General features: G+C 37.4%; 1 pseudogene; it reads right to left on the reverse strand.

Annotated features, from left to right (window-relative positions):
• The window catches only part of LOC141588559 (putative ABC transporter C family member 15), a 65,789-nt pseudogene continuing 48,937 nt past the window's right edge, over positions 1–16,852 (reverse strand).

Below are 16,852 nucleotides of genomic sequence, written 5' to 3' on the forward strand. Positions count from 1 at the left end.
CTATTGAAGGACAAAAACATGTCCGCCTTTGGTAAATTGGCGGTTAAGAAACTCCTCAATCTCCGGAGCACCAATATCTTGAGGTTACATAATACATAACCCATGTATAAGTATTAATCATTGATTTCTATATAAACAACTTATGGCTATATACATGTAATTAGACTATTTAATTTGAGTATGATGAATTGAGAATGCAAATTATTACTGAATTTACGAGTTAGCATAAATCATGAATCATCAGAGCAATGAGCAACGCCATCCATTCAACATATACATTCAAATAAACTCTCTATTAAATGCGTAAATTCCATTAATTTACTAGGTTGCTAATAAAGGAGAAGAAGAGTTACTCATGATTAGATTATTTTTTTGTATCTTTTACAAAGACCCACATTTTAATGACAAATACAATGCCTCCCCCACTAATCTCATATTATTATTGTTTATATTACCTGTTATTGTATTCAATCTCATAATTTACATTCTATTTTATCATCTGCAATGAAATCAAAATATATTTTACACAAGTAGTATTAATAAAAAAAGGAAATTTGTTTAGGACCCGTGATTTTTCATGGGTTTCAAAACTAGTGTTAATCTTAAATGGCTAAAAATATTCACTTCAAAATCAATTAATTTCAGCTCTAATCATATAAACTAACAATAATTCTTCAAGCTTACGTTAGCTTGAATAACGACTTTATTCAATGTTCATCCTCTCCTACATAGACCATCCCTTAATGAGGCCTTAATCAATGTATGTAGTTCTCAACTTCTCATGTGGGTGGGAGTAATTACCTCTCGGAATACTTGTGGTCGATTCTTTACATGTTAATGGTATTCTTCGAACATATCATCTCAATCTCGTTGTCCGGAAGATCTATGTAGAATGCAGTCGAACTGTCTTTAAAATTTGGTATGTAGAATGCACTAACTTTGAGAATGCAGTCGAACTGTCTTTCAATAGTTCTGAAGGAGAATTATACTCCGCCACCTTGCCTGCATTCAACAGAACAGTAAGCATTCAAATGATACAAAACTGGTTTCGAAGTGATATAAGTTGTCGAAATGTAGAAGTTTGTTGATTGTTTACCTTGATCTAGAACCAAGACGAGATCATTGTCGATCACAGTAGGTATCCTATGGGCAACAGTGTTTTCTGGATAAGATTATCAGTTGCTGTATCGACAGATGCTGTCGCTTCATCCAAAACCAGGATTCGTCTCTTCTGCAATAACACTTTAGCCAAACAAACTAATTGCCTTTGTCCTACACTCCAGTTTTCCCCGTCTTCCGCAACTGGCACAATTCAACAACAATTTAAAAAGAAAGATTACACACAGCATACACTACTAAATACTAGACTATATTAGAAATTATCATACCAGGAGCATCAAGTAGCATGTGGTTCTGCCTGTGAGAATTATGAGAAAGGTTTGAATATCATTAGAATTGCATGAATAATAAAGTTACAAACCTATGTTTATATACTAATTACATGAGAATAAAACTATCCGAGAGAAATATACTTGCCATTATACAAGACAAAAGAATAGGAAAGATATCAAATATTATACACTAATTATATACAATAAGATCATAAGAAGATACTAGAATATGCTATGTAATATTCTCAATATGCCCCCGCAAGACGGACGGTCAGAGAGAAAGTCCGATCTTGGAGATTAGAAAAAGACGGTGACGAGTACAACAGTACTAGGTGATGTTTCAAGTCCGAGAATGAGGAGAATGTTGAGGATGGTTAGTTCGGGTTGGTTAAACCCAATTTGGGTAAGAGAGGTAGGAGTGCGAGGACGAGGGCTCGGCGGCCAAAGGAAATGCATGGGTGTGTGATGGTGAATGGTATACGGTGGTGGTCAAAATGGGTAGTGGTCAAAATGGTTTAAGCATAAATTTGTCATGGTAAAGGGCTCTGATGTGAAAAAGAAATAAAATAAACAGGCGGCCAAGTGGGTTTTGGCTATGGCAGGCGAGTTTTTAAGTAAAGTGGGTCAAGGACTCAAGAGGGTAGTGGTGTAAGGGGAAGACGAGTTTGATGAAGATCATGAAAGATTTCTGAATATGGTGGCGAATAGGGTTGTGGCAATTGGATTTATATTGTGCAACTGCGACGAAGTTTTAATACGGTCATAATAAGAATAAGAATAATGGTAATAATTGTGGTTGGCTGGCTGCGGAACTTGGTGGATAAGATGCTTTTGTGATAACTGAGAAGATTATGGCCAAAATTTTGATGAAAACCGAAGATCAGGTTGTTGAGAATACCAAAGGATTAGGCTTGCCCGTACCGGTATGGTGGATGTAGATGGATGTGAAAGTGGGGGTGAGTGGATGGTTTGAAGTTGCCAGTTGCAAGTATGCCATGGCTGGGTAATGACGTCTCGATGTTGTAGGGATGATACGAGGCACCGAGGGTTGGTTGTAATGGTGATTGAGGACATCTCAGCAATTGAGTTATGCAAGACTTGATTTTGGGTTTTATGTAATCACAAGATGCATGTGTGATTGTTTGTTGCTTTGAGTATCATTTATCCCATATTTGACAGTTGGGAATTTGAAGGTTAAAAGTGAAAACAAAATAATAAGATGGTCCGTATAATAAGAATAATTGCGGTTGAACACAATATGAGTTTTTTTTTTTTTTTTTTTTTTTTTTTTTTTTTTTTTTTTTTTTAAAGAGGTTCCGGTCGAAAGGGTTGGGTGTATCATGTATGGTAGTCAATTTCAGCGTTTGTTCAGAAGCATAGTTTTCTGGTTTGGTTTGATTTATGGTGGTTCGGATTTGATGTCAGTAGGACATGGAGGATAGTTTTGATTGTGTACACTTTTGTACTTCAAAAATTAAGCAAAGGTTGGCCATATGAAGCAATCAGTTGGTATTCATCTGATTTGCAAGAAACTTTGGTTGTGACATGACAAGGTGTTGGCCGATTAATGGTGGTGGCCAAGGGAGAACAAATTTGAGTGGTGAGTTAGATGCAATTCAGGTGTGGTGGCAGCGGAAGAGGGCTGGTAGGTATAGGCCAAGCAAAAATGAAATCAGGTTTTATGTGGGTGTTTCGGCCTAAGGATCTACTCCTCAATCAAGAGCACGAGGCTCTGATACCATGTGAGAATTATGAGAAAGGTTTGAATATCATTAGAATTGCATGAATAATAAAGTTACAAGCCTATGTTTATATACTAATTACATGAGAATAAAACTATCCGAGAGAAATATACTTGCCATTATACAAGACAAAAGAATAGGAAAGATATCAAATATTATACACTAATTATACAATAAGATCATAAGAAGATACTAGAATATACTATGTAATATTCTCAATACTGCCTTACGATTGCAGCGAGGCCGTGACACTTGTTAAGCACCTGAAAATTTATGACAGTTTTTATACTTCAGTTCATGCAATCAGGACTTATTTCCCATAAAAATTTCAGTGACAGAAAGTAGACCAAAGTATAAAGTTCACCAATTCTCATATGAGACGGTGGCATTCGAAGATTATCAAGAGATTGACTAACTTATTGCACTTTTTTCAGGTTAATCTCCCACAATATCGAAGTGAGACTGTCTTTTTAGTGACAAATTGAGTTATACTTCCCATATTTCTTGATCAGAGTGTTCTTGAAGAGGATCCAAGTTAGCTCGAACTGTTCCTTGAAAAAGTGTTGGATATTGAGGAATGATACTAAGCTTGGATCTCAAATCTTTTAGTCCTATTTTACGAATATCAATCCCATCAATGAGAATATGACCTTGTGTAGGCTCCACCACCCGAAAAAGGGCTTGAATTAGAGTAGACTTTCCACTGCCAGTCCTGCCTACTACTCCGACTTTCATTTTGGCAGGAATAGTGCAGGTGATGCCTTTAAGCACCAAGGGTAGAGAAGGAGCGTATCGTATATGCACGTTTTCAAGTTGAATGCATCCTTTGCTTCGCCAATCGGGTTTTGGCCGGTTATTCTCAATTATTTGTGGAGCTTCACCGGGTAGTCGGGAAAACTCTTGAATCCTATCTACTGATATCATTTTGTTCTCTACATTGCATAAGTTCCATATAATCCATGCTTGCAAAACATTCATATTTAGATCGTATGTAGCAGCTAATCCAGATAAACCTGAAATCATAAGCGAACAGTCATGCAACGAGAAAAAAAGTTAAGTCACGGATCCACCAGTTACCTAGGTCCAAAAAACAAATGACAATGGCGGAGCAAGAGTTCAGTCAGCAAACTAGAAAATCCAACAGTATATTTTTCATTCGTTTAGCCCCATTGCTCCGCTATTGGAAAAACGAAGAAGGCAGCAAAGAACTAGACAAAAAGTAAGAAAGTTACTTGGGTCAATTGCTGAACTTGGAATCATCACAAGAATGCCCAGAACAACGAAGAAGGCTAAGTTGAAGAACAAATTTATTCTTAAAGAAAGCCATTCCATTGCAGCAATGTTGTGGAAGGTAACTTTTGAGTAATCATTCACCAGCCTAAGTACTTTTTTACGGATGCGGACTTCTTGATTGAAGCACCGGATAGTTGAAGATCCCATCATACTTTCTGAGAAGTGGTGAAGAATTGGTGCTTTTCTTACGCCGACCATCCTGGCTAACTCTCTTGCTGTAGTTATATAGTATGACTGCAGCAAATACATAAGAGAACGGGATTGTCATATCATAAAGCTGTATCAACCGGTGTTGCTTAAATTTGAAAGGTGTATCCTATAGAGTACCTGATACAAGCAAGAGATTGCAATAACCGCGACAAATATAAGCACGACTTGCCAAGCTACTTGAGACATGACTACAATTATACTGATTAGCTGTATTAGAGCAAAAACTAGTCCAGCTAATCTGTAGGAAATGTCCATATCCACAGTACTCTGGTAAGTTGAAGTCTGAGACATAACAAGTACCGAATAGAGGATCAATATAAAGAATGTAGTTAAGACTTTAATGAACTCGAAATCAAGAATGCTCATTTACCCTGGTAAGTATTCGACTTGAAGGTGTGAAGTCGAAGAAGGAAATAGGAGCACTAAACACCGAGGAAATCATATCATGGAACATGCTATGAGCAATCTTTATAGCGATAGTAGATAGAAAAACAGTCCTCCCTAAAATGAACACGCAACTCCCACCGGAAAACAGAAGAAAATATCCAATCAATTGCTTGTTACAGACACGGCCTTCTATCTCGGTCGCGCCCAAACGATCCAGTAACTGCTGCACATTTGCAATCCTTGGAAAAGGATTTGACATAAGATAATGACGGGAACAAGACCTCCTTTATATGCAGCAAGGACAAAATCAGAATAAACGTGCCAATTTACTCGTCCTCTTAGTGACTCCTCTTCGTTACTTTTCTGTACACTGTCATACTGGATTAAGCAGGGGATGGTTTCTTCTATAAGTAATATGGGCACCTTTGGAACTGACTTTTTGGTCAAATCATTTCCTCCATCATTAGCGTTTACTTGTTCAAGAGATTTCTTATGAGCGACCATCTGACTAACGAGTTCACCATCTGCGTCCCTAATTAAGTCCTCATACTTTCCTGACTGAATAATTCGGCCATCTTTCATGACCTGTGAATTTAATCGATGAAATATGAGATAAGTTTGAAGAAAGGTAAGGCCTAAATAGACGTAAATGTATTATCAGTATGGATTTTACCAAAACAAGGTCTGAAGCATCCAGGAATTCCAACTGATGCATTACATACACCACCGTCTTCTCAGACAGCATTTCCATCAAACATCACTGAAATAAGAATAATCACAATTAAGAAATGTACAGTTCACTAGTAGTGCCTTAGACTCTCGAAGGCTCGAGAGTGTTGAGCAGTTTGTCTTTTTCAATCATACTCAAACGCCAAAGAATAGTGAAATTTAGGCAGCAATGTAAATGGAAACAATTAGAAAGAAACAAAAAAAAATCATGCTTACCTTGAAGAGGTGTGCACAAGTGTGAGCATCTACAGCACTGAATGGATCATCAAGGAAATAAACATCTGTGTTACTGTAAATAGCCCTAGCGAGCTGAATACGCTGTTTTTGGCCTCCGCTTAGATTAAGTCCTATTTCTCCGACTACACACAGATCAGCATCACTGCAAATCTTTGTTCAAAGCACATGCTTCTAAAACATCTTCATAAAAAGCTTTATCCATATCCTTTTTAAACAATTCATTATCTCTAACAGTCCCAGTTTGAATCCAGGAGCTCTGAGGAACATAAGCCTTTGAGCCAAATACCTTACTTTCACCACCAGAAATTCTCGGAATTTCACCGAGAATACTTCAAAGTAGGCTAGATTTCCCTGAACCAACTGACCCACAAATGGCAACCTTGCAACCTTTTTTGAGCTGCAAATTTTCAGTTATTATTACTGTGGGCTTCCGCGTACTATAATTAGTCAAATTCAACCCCCATGAATATTCGCCTGCCTGAATATCAATCACGAGACTTGATGCTTTAAATTTATTGTAAACTAGTGACACCTGATCTTCACCCTTAAGGAAGTTCTCAATACGAGCAATTGATACCCTTGTTTGTGCTATCACTGATATAAGTTCGGGAAGATTGTATATGGGATCTTGTAATATCCTGAATGTTGAAAGAGCAGAGAGAATGGTCCCTGAAGTTAACGATGTCTTGACCAAAATGCATACACCAAAAGTAACACCGGAAACCAAAGCAGGTGAAGCCCAAAATAGAAAAGCAACAACCGAGCATGTATACAGATACTTGCTTAACCATGACTCCTCGGTTTCTCTCAGTTTAAGAAGCTTATCCCAAAACTTGGATTCCCAAGAATGGAGTTTAAGGACTCACATATTTTTTAAAATTTCGGAAGTTGCTTTTATTCTTGAATCCTTAGCTTCCATGATCTTTGAATGTAAGGTCTCTTGACTATTAGCTAAAGGACTATTGCAAACCATAACCAAAATGGTGGAAGAAAGTGCAGCAATCGCAGGAGTCACTCCAAGGTTTACGTAAAGAATAATAAGGGCGAGAAAGACTTGCAAAGGTAGTAGCCAAATACCGTGTATATGCCAAAAGAACTCTCCAATTCTGTCGGCATCAACGTTAATGAAGTTGATGATTTTGCCATTGCCTTCTACTTCAGCAAATAGCTTTATGTTGAGGGACTTCTTGTATACCAATGAAACAATAGATGCTCTGACTCGAACACCTATCCGAGAAGCACCAAAGTACGAAAGCCTTTGTGATATCGACTCAATGCTCTTGGCAAAGAAAAAGACTAACGCAAGGGTTATGCCTTGTTCATAACCCGCAGCTTCCTTCTTTGTTGACATGTAATCAACAAAGCGAGTGATGAGTACAGGGCCTACATATGAAGCCATCGTGGTTATCCCTGCAAAAAATTCACCAACATTCCAATGACTCATAATGATTATCATATACAAAATTATATTGCATCAGACGACTAGTCTTCAAAATACGAGAAGTACTAGGTTTGTTGCCCGGCTATCTCTATTTACCGTTAAATTTTATTTTCCAATGAAATAAACTAAGTTAGAGTTGTCTAACTCACACGTTTACTATTAGTAATATATTTTTCTATGTCGTTTTTTGTAATTATGATGAAATGAAATTTATTTTCAAATTATGAGACACCTTAACTACCAGCGTTAATATTATTACTTTCATAACATTCTTTGTTAATATCATTACGTTCACTACTCCCGTGGTTGCTATTGTTTCTTTTATTAATTCCTCTATTTTTTTTTGTTAAATTCATTATTCCTGTAAATTTTATCCGGCTTATATTTAAATAAATAAAATATTTTTTTTGAGTTGATTGGTTATTTAATTGTTCATACTTTTTCTCATTGTTACCACTATTACTTTCACTACATTTGTTGTTACATTCACTACTCCCACTTTCATTATTATAATTGTCACTACTCCCACATTAATACCGTTAATTTTATTAATCTCGTTACTGCTACTATTACTTTTACTACATTTAATTTAATTTATAATTCTATGATGATATTAATTAATTCCATAAGTGGGACATGTTAATTTTAAGGAAAATCACTATTTTATTATGTTTTCTAAATTTAGTTACTTTAATTTAATGTAGTATCCATAAATATTCTTCATCAAGACATCTCTATATTATACTTTTAACCAAAACTATATAATATCTACATTGAGGTCCCTTTATCATGTCCACTACACGGTGCTATCGATTTAAAACTATATAGTATATTTAATTTGTATAAATTTCTTTAATTACATTGAAGTCACTTGATTTCCAGAATTAATATATAGTACTAGTATTGGTGTCCGGCTTCGCCCGTGCTACCTATACTTACCATTATTTTTTTTCATTAAATAAAATTACTTAAGGTTGCATAACCCATAAATTTATCACTAATATATTTTTTTATGATATATCCTAAAATTACGATGAAATAAATTTTGAGACAAATTCACTACTCCCGCTATTAATATTTACTCTTATTAATGAAACAATAATAATAACATTTCATTACTTGCCCGTAATCATTATTACTTTCACTACTCCCGCCATAATTATTGTTACTGTCACCACTACCGCATTAATATTGGTAATTTCACTACTCCCGCCGTAAATATTGTTACTTTTCCTATTGCCGCATTAATATTGATTATTTCACTACTCCCGTTGTTGTTTCTACCACTTTCACTAATCTCGCTGATAATATTGTTACTTTTACTATTCAAATGAGTGATTACTAACATATAATTATATCCAATGTTACTACAATTCTTTTCTTTACTGACGAAATTATTTTTACTACTTAAGCATGCAATTTTAAAAGGATTCTATATTATATAAATATATTACATATATGCATTTAATCAAATCGAAACAATTATGCAATATTATATATTATGGAATCTAACTTGAATTATTTATAACCTACTTATATTATATTTTTGTATATATGTTAAATAATTAACATCTCTATACATCTAATAAACTATAAAGTTTAATAAAATTGCATAAGTCTTCTATAAATATTTAAGAAAATTACCAAGCATCTTTTGTATAACCTACTAATCTCGCTGATACCATGTTTATACTAATTAATTATTTTATTTTAAGAAAATTGACCATCTCTTAGTCTTCTATAAATATTTAAGAAAATTACCAAGCATCTTCTTTCTTTTAGTCTCCTTGGAATTGACCATCATAATTAATTATTTTATTTTAAGGGAATTGACCATCTAAATTAATTATTTTATTTTAAGGAAATTAAACATATTTTAGTCTCTTACAAATATTTAGGAAAATTACCAAGTTTCTGTATAATTTAATTTTAACCCAAACTATATAATATTTGCCTTGAGATCCCTTAATCGGGTCCATCACACGGTGTTAGTGATTTAAAACTATATAGTATAATTAATTGGTATAACTTTCTTTAATTACATGGAAGTCCCTTGGTTTCTGGATTTAATATATAGTATTGATTGATAGACACCATAATAGTACATTTAAAGACTGAAGTACGTATTTGAAATAAAACGAATATAAATTCAAAAATAACAAAATATGATCGAAAGTGGTAAGTGAAGATACATACAGGCTAAGAAAGCATTGGTCAGCAGCGATCTCCAAATGGTGGAAAAAATGGCAATTGGGTAGTCAGTGTCTCATGGTCTCAATGTCTCATTTGTTTAGTATACATATATTGGTATGATACGTTATATTTGTTGGATTACTCGTTTTGTCGCCAATTGGGTAGTCAGTCAGATAAGTGAATACAATATATATATATATTAATGGTGCAGCTACTCTGCTATAAGACCGTCTTATAATATAGGACGGATCCAATAAGAAGAATTAGCCCAATAAGGAATTAAGAGAGTAAAAAGAAAATTAGAAACTTAGTTGGCAGATAAGAAAACGTGTGGTAAATGTGGTCTACTTAGTGTCCCGCCTTTCTCTTAGTGAAGCATTCTGCATTACACAAGTAGTAGCATGTAATTGTTCATTATATTATTCTCCATAAAACATAATTACTTGACGTCGTTAATCCTTATCCTTGTACTATAAAAGTTAAAACATTTAGAGGATTGTGATTGGCTCCTTCATTTAGGAATTGAAAGTTAACTTTTTTTAGAGACTTCATCCCACGTTCATTCATACAATAAATTACTCTATTATAGTGCAACTCTTACTCTTATTTAATTTTATGAGAGATAGGGAATACAAATTTACCCTACCATGCATTATATAATTGTGTTACATAAATAAAATTCAAGAAATTACAAATAATCAGTGTGTATAACCATACATTATTATAGTTGATTAAAAAAAAATTCATCAAGTATAGCCTTATTGAAATTTACAAATAGGTATTGCTGATGAGAACTACTCCATTTTATTGATAGAGGATATCTAGAAATGATATTATTGATATGAACCACTCCGGAGTATTTACATGTCCTTTGACCGGTTCCGAAACATCCGTCTTTCTTATCTCCATCAAGAGTTTTAAGTTAGAAAAAATATTTTCTTTTGTTGGTTTTAATTGTGTAGATACCTCATTTCTGCACCTCCCGCAAACCACCCGGTGATGATTGGGCCGCATGTTTGGTACGCGGAACGATTTGTGACAGTTCGTAAGTTTATCGTCAAGTGATTGCTCAAACACTGATGTCTACCTCTTAGTTGTCATCTACGCGCCGATACGGTCGTTTTGACAGTAATTAGAGTACATTTGGAGTCCGGGCCTAAAACCGTCTTCATTTTCTGGTAACCGCTAAATCCCGAGTCAGAATGTTCTGGAATGTTCCGGATATTTCTATTCCATATTTTATAAATCTTTCACAATCTTTTATTCTTTGGTAAACAATTTCCCGTAATATTCATACAAAATATTAAGGAAAATAAGATTATCCCGTCATTCCATAAACCAAATACGGAAATCTTTCTTCCGCAGGAGGAAACCACTTGGGAACAGACGCAGCAGGTGCTGCGCCTCTTCCCAGGTCCTTTTTTGCGTATTTTTCGTATCTTTTTCATATCTTTTCGAGATTCACTTCCAAAGTCTCTCCGAAAACCCTATTCCTTCACGTGATTAGTATAAATAGGAGCCTTCGCTCCTCATATTTCTCACGCGAGTGTCCGCCCTTCTCTTCTCCCTTTGCATTCTAGACCACGTTCTTACTTTTTGGCGCCCACGTGCTTGAACATTCGACCACGTAAGCTCGGATCCTTCTGAGTACCAGCCTCGTTTGCATGACCGACCAATTTGACCAACTCCACAATCAATCAACCTAACTAATCTTAATCATTTTCCTCTTACGAGGGCATTTTCGTTACATTCGAGTCGAGCATCCCTAATCATAAACTTAGTTCATTTCGTTTCGTCAAACATGTAAGTCTGAGGGTGTAAATCTCTCTTTTATTTATTGTTATTTACCTTTTTGTATCATTAATGTAAGGTTTATGTCGAAAATACTTTTTGAAACCGATTTCTAAAACCGTGCTTTAAAACCCTTTTTACGGATTACCAGAAGATAACCGTCGAGAAAGGACGCAGCAACTGATGTGCCTCTTCGGAAGGAGCGCAGTACCTGATGCGCCTCTTCGTGAGGCTGCCGCAGTTCCTGCTTCCTTTCTTCTTCCTTCGTCCTCTGTAAATTCGTTTTCTTTTGTTTGTTTTCGTTTGTTTTCCTCAATTCTTTGACATAAAAGCATAATAATTCCACATGTACACTGTTCATCATTTATTAGCATGTAATTTAATCATTGAATCCGACTTAAATCCCTTATAATCCAATATTTGCGGGTTTTCGTCATTAAACTCAATCCGGGTTGTAGAAATTCGATTTGTTCATATTGAGTTTCTAGAATTCGATTTTTTGGTATATTCGTCATTAATTCGTCATTAATTCGTCGTATGTAATCTATTTAGTTTACGTATGTCACTAATCAATCTTTCATCCATGTAATTAATTCGTTTGTTTTCGTCTCATCCATGTTTTATTGCTTTTATGACCCATTCATATGTAATTAATCCATTAAATCACTTCTATCCGAGTTAGATATCATAATCAATCCTTAAAATCATCAATTAACATTAACGATTTGCAGTTCCGGCTTCACAGCCAGAACTCACCCTTGGAACAGACGCAGTATCTGCTGCGCCTCTTCCAAAGGGCGCAGTCCTGCTGCGCCTGTTCCAGGTTGATTTCTGCCTCTGAACTTCCGTTCTGCCTTGACCTAGTTTAATTAGTTTACGTATAATCCACTATTAACCGTATTATCACCTACTGATTTGTTCGTTGATTCATTCTTTTATTCTTTTTCTCAAATTATCCGTTTTAGGAGTATTTTCGACATAAATCGCTAAACCCGATGTAATTATTGTATTTTGTAACGTTTGTATGTTTTCACATGTAATTGAGCTTAAATCCCTACTTCGACCCAATTGTTTGCTAAATTAATTGTTCACCGACTTAGTTAATTCTCACATGCTAGGATTAATCTAATGGATGTTGCATTGCATGCATTTAAATCGACAACATATCGAGTATAGACAATTTCCCTAATCATTAGTAGAGGCAGCTATCGAGGCGGGCGGGATTAGGTGTTCGTTCAAAAGAACTTCCTAATACGTACCCTCACCCCTTACTCCAGATCTCTGTGAACATCCGTGTTCATTGGCATCCACGAGAGTCATTCTAGACATAGAATGCTAAGGGTAACGAATTCTTGGTTTTCATGTCACTACTTTGTGTCTTGACATGGCATGAGGTATTCGAACGGTTCCAATTTCCCATAAAAATTGGTGGCGACTCCACAAATGCAAACGCTTGTTTCCCAAGCGCCCCCGTGGCCCCATGTCCACAGTTTGGCGACTCTGCTGGGGATAATACACTTACGTGTAGCCAAAAGGGTGAAACTTAAACAAGGTTAGGGAATAGTTTGTACAAGACAATTGTCGGTTTTCATAACTCGGTCTTCCTAGACCGTTTATTCGGCCTTCCTAGGCCCAACCCAACCCATTCGACCAATCGCCCCGTCTAAACGGTCCTAATTCTTATTTGGGCCTAAGGATGGATAGCGATTGACGTCATCCATACCATGATGCTTACTCTTGTTTGTATCAAGGACCTTCACTACTTGAGGAAATGGACAAGGAATCGGCCTTACTCTTGTTTGGTACGAGCCTCTCCACAGACTTCGGGTTTGATTGTTCGGTATGGAAACCCACCCTTTAAACCAAAACCCTTTTAAATGCACTTAGCATCCCGTTATAATGCTTGTATAAATGTTTGTACCTTACGTGATCACCATTTCTAAACAAAACCATGACGATTTTTGTAAAATCAAGACCTCTTTTAAAGTGTAAATTTCGAAAAAAGGCCGATCATTAGCGCAAAACCAAGTCGAAACTCTGTCCATTTGTCGAGTCAAATTTCGGGCCCAAGCCCATTTCAAAAACCTCACTTCGAGTCCACTCCTACAGCTACACTATAGTTGACTAGGACACACATTTTCAAACTTGGTCATTTCTTCAAAAGCTCACTGACACAAGTGGCACACACCCACTTCACGAGTCAAAACTTTTCTTTCTTAGTAAGTGTGCTAGAATGGTCGATCATGTTTTGATTCGTCGTCGATCTCTTATCCAGTTTCCAAGATGCCTGAAACAAGCAACGCGAAATTCAATCAAATCCAAGATAGTAATGATCGAATCCTAGCCGCGCTGGCTCAAATCCAAGTTACTCAAGACCAAGTGCATGATCGCCTTGACACCATCGAGGGCCGGATATATACTGTAGAAACAAGGATTCCACCTCGAGAAAGTGAAGTCGTTGATGACTTCGTGAATGATTTTAGGGACCCATGACCCTCCCATGGGTGTATTGATCTGAAAAACGACTCCAATACTTAGAGGAGCAATTGATGTACCTTAAAGGGGATGACATTAATAGGGAGAATAATCGCAAGTATGAGGCCGTAAATTCCAAGTTGCCAACCAACTTCAACATGACGGATATCCCTAAATTCAAGGGGCATGAGAACCCTTTGAACCATATCCGTGCCTTCAAGGATTACATGTCTATCAAAGGCATCAAACCCGAGATGTTCTTAAGGATCTTTCCTTCATCTCTTGACACCATCCCAAAGCAATGGTTCTACTCTCTAGAACACAAGAAGATCGCTACTTGGGAAGATGCCGCGATCGAGTTTGCTAAGCAATATGCGGATAATGCTGAGATCCAAGTTAACATGCACACTCTAGAGGTTCTTACCCAAAATGACAAAGAAGGTTTCACCGACTTCCTAAGTAGGTGGAGGAAGACTAGTACCCAACTAGTTGAACGCCCGGATGAGGCTACCCTTGTGGAGAAATTTGTGGACAACCTAAAGCCCATCTATGCCAATCATTTGAGGTACCAAAACATTAAAACTTTCAAGGACTTAAACGTACTAGGAACAAGGATCGAAGATGACATCCGTAAAGGGCTCTTGTCCAAAACGGTAGGTCGAGGATATCAAGGCTCAACAAGTCGTTCTTACGGCTACACTAGCAAGACCGATGAAGTTAACCTCCTCGAGCCATCCAAGAAGAGTGCCCCACCAAGGAAATTTACAAATCTTGGGGACACATACTCCAATGCTCTAAAAAGGCTAATGAAACAAGGCAAACTCCAACCCATAGGACCTACTCCCGAACCTGACAAGAAGTCCAAGTTCTGGGACGAGAACTCATACTGTGAATATCATAGGGGTAAGGGGCACGACACAGAAAAATGCTACAAATTGAAAAATGTGCTTCAAGACATGATAGAGGATGGTCGACTACCAATACCGCCGGGAGGTAAGCCCAACAACACTCAGAATCCTCTTTGAATTCTAGTGATCACAAGTGAAGAATCTACCTTATATTGTTCACACCTCATTTCTCCAGTTGAAAATGAAATCCACGCAATCGAGAATGAAGGGTTCTACTCTACCATTTCCCCTACCATCACCGACTTCATTACATGGGCAAGAAGTGTGGATAGGCAAGTTTGGGAATTAGAAAATGTGGTGACAACTTTACATGACCCCAATGCGACACCTAAAGAACATGCGCCATTAATCTTCTCTCAAAATGCTACCATGCAAGAAATAGTTGCCGCGGTTGATAAACTAGTCGACCAAATCACACAATTAGAGGACGAGATCATGAGAATGAGGGAACTAGCTACAATCAATGGAGTATGGGCCGATGATGATGAGGACGAGTATCTCATTGAACACTCCCTAGTCAAGGAAATATTCCAAAATGGTGAAGACCAAGATGTGGACCACCTAACTCGTTCGGGGCGCCCATATCAAAGTACTACCCAAAATGGTCCAACCAACGTTGTCACACCAAATGATAACGAAGATGACTCCACTGATCATTTGCTCAAGCAATTACAGAAGACAAAGGTGATCTTCGATCACGGCAATTAGTAGCAAGCTCGTTCCCACATCGCCAAGCTTTACTGCAAGCTTTGGCCAAGCTAAATGTAGCGCATAACTCCACACCCGACGATGTAGTCAACTTGGTCTTCCAAGAATCACCGAAGCTAAGTAATCCTATTACTTTCTCAGACGAAGATTTGCCACCCTTTGGCGCTAGTCACAACTTGGCTCTTTACGTCACCGTCATTTGCTTAAAGAAGAATGTGCCAATGACCTTAGTAGATGATGGCTCCGCGGTCAACGTCATACCCCTGAAAACGGCATACAAACTAGGCATGAAAGAGTCGGATTGGACCCCTACCAATCAAGGTGTCCGTGCATATGATGGTACATGACGAAAGGTCGTAGGACTCGTTAACCTAACCATAGCCACAGGGCCAATTGAGTGAAAGGTTAACTTCCAAATAGTGGACATCGAAGCTTCCTTCAACATACTTCTGGGAAGACCTTGGATTCACGCTTCCAAAGCAGTAACATCCACTCTTCACCAAAAGATCAAAATTCCACTAAATGGCAAAGTGGTGACGATCACTTCGTCACCCATTAAGGTGATAATCGAAAAGAAGTCAAATAATCAAGTCCTTGCGGATCCAGTATATGAACTTGGGGGCTTTCAAAGCATAAGTGTCATAGAAAGTGAATTGGCACCCCTATACCACGATCGCTACTCCAACTTGATGGTCAACCACATACTCAAATCCCAGGGATACTTCCCTGGAATGCCTTTGAACCCTATCCGAAGAAACACCTTCGCACCCTACAAGGAAGGCAACTCAAAAAGGATACCACTTGGACTAGGATACAAACCCACTAAAGAGTAAGTTCTCGAGATGCTTGCTCAAGTTCAAAACCGTAAATACGTAGGAGTCCAAATGCGACCCTATCTCCCTACCCTAAATGGATACTTTGTTAAGGAAGGAAGTCTAGAACTCTTTCACGAATTTCCCGAACCTTGGCACTATCTCGAAAGGAAGCTAGCCGGAATCGAGATCTTTCACGATTGCTACTTCATTCCTCCAGAAACGGTTCCTACCGTCAAAGCTCGTCAAGCACCTTGCTTAGACGAACAAGCTGTTAGTCTATTGTTTGGAGAAGATCGATTAGTTAGAGCCGCGCAGGATGAGATCATTACTATGATACTTCAAGACGACCACTTCAACCCTACCGCGTTAATCATAGAAACAAACGCGAATCAGCAGAAAGGATGGAGAAAGTCAATCAAGTGGACCAACAATCAAGGAAGACTCTTCAAGCTCACCACTGGAGAAGGAGAGATGTTCAAAGGAGAACCAGAAGACGATGAATTCGAGTCAAAGTCGGAGTCGGAGTCAGAGT

The sequence above is a fragment of the Silene latifolia genome, chromosome 6, assembly GCF_048544455.1.
Source record: "Silene latifolia isolate original U9 population chromosome 6, ASM4854445v1, whole genome shotgun sequence".
NCBI lineage: Eukaryota > Viridiplantae > Streptophyta > Magnoliopsida > Caryophyllales > Caryophyllaceae > Silene > Silene latifolia.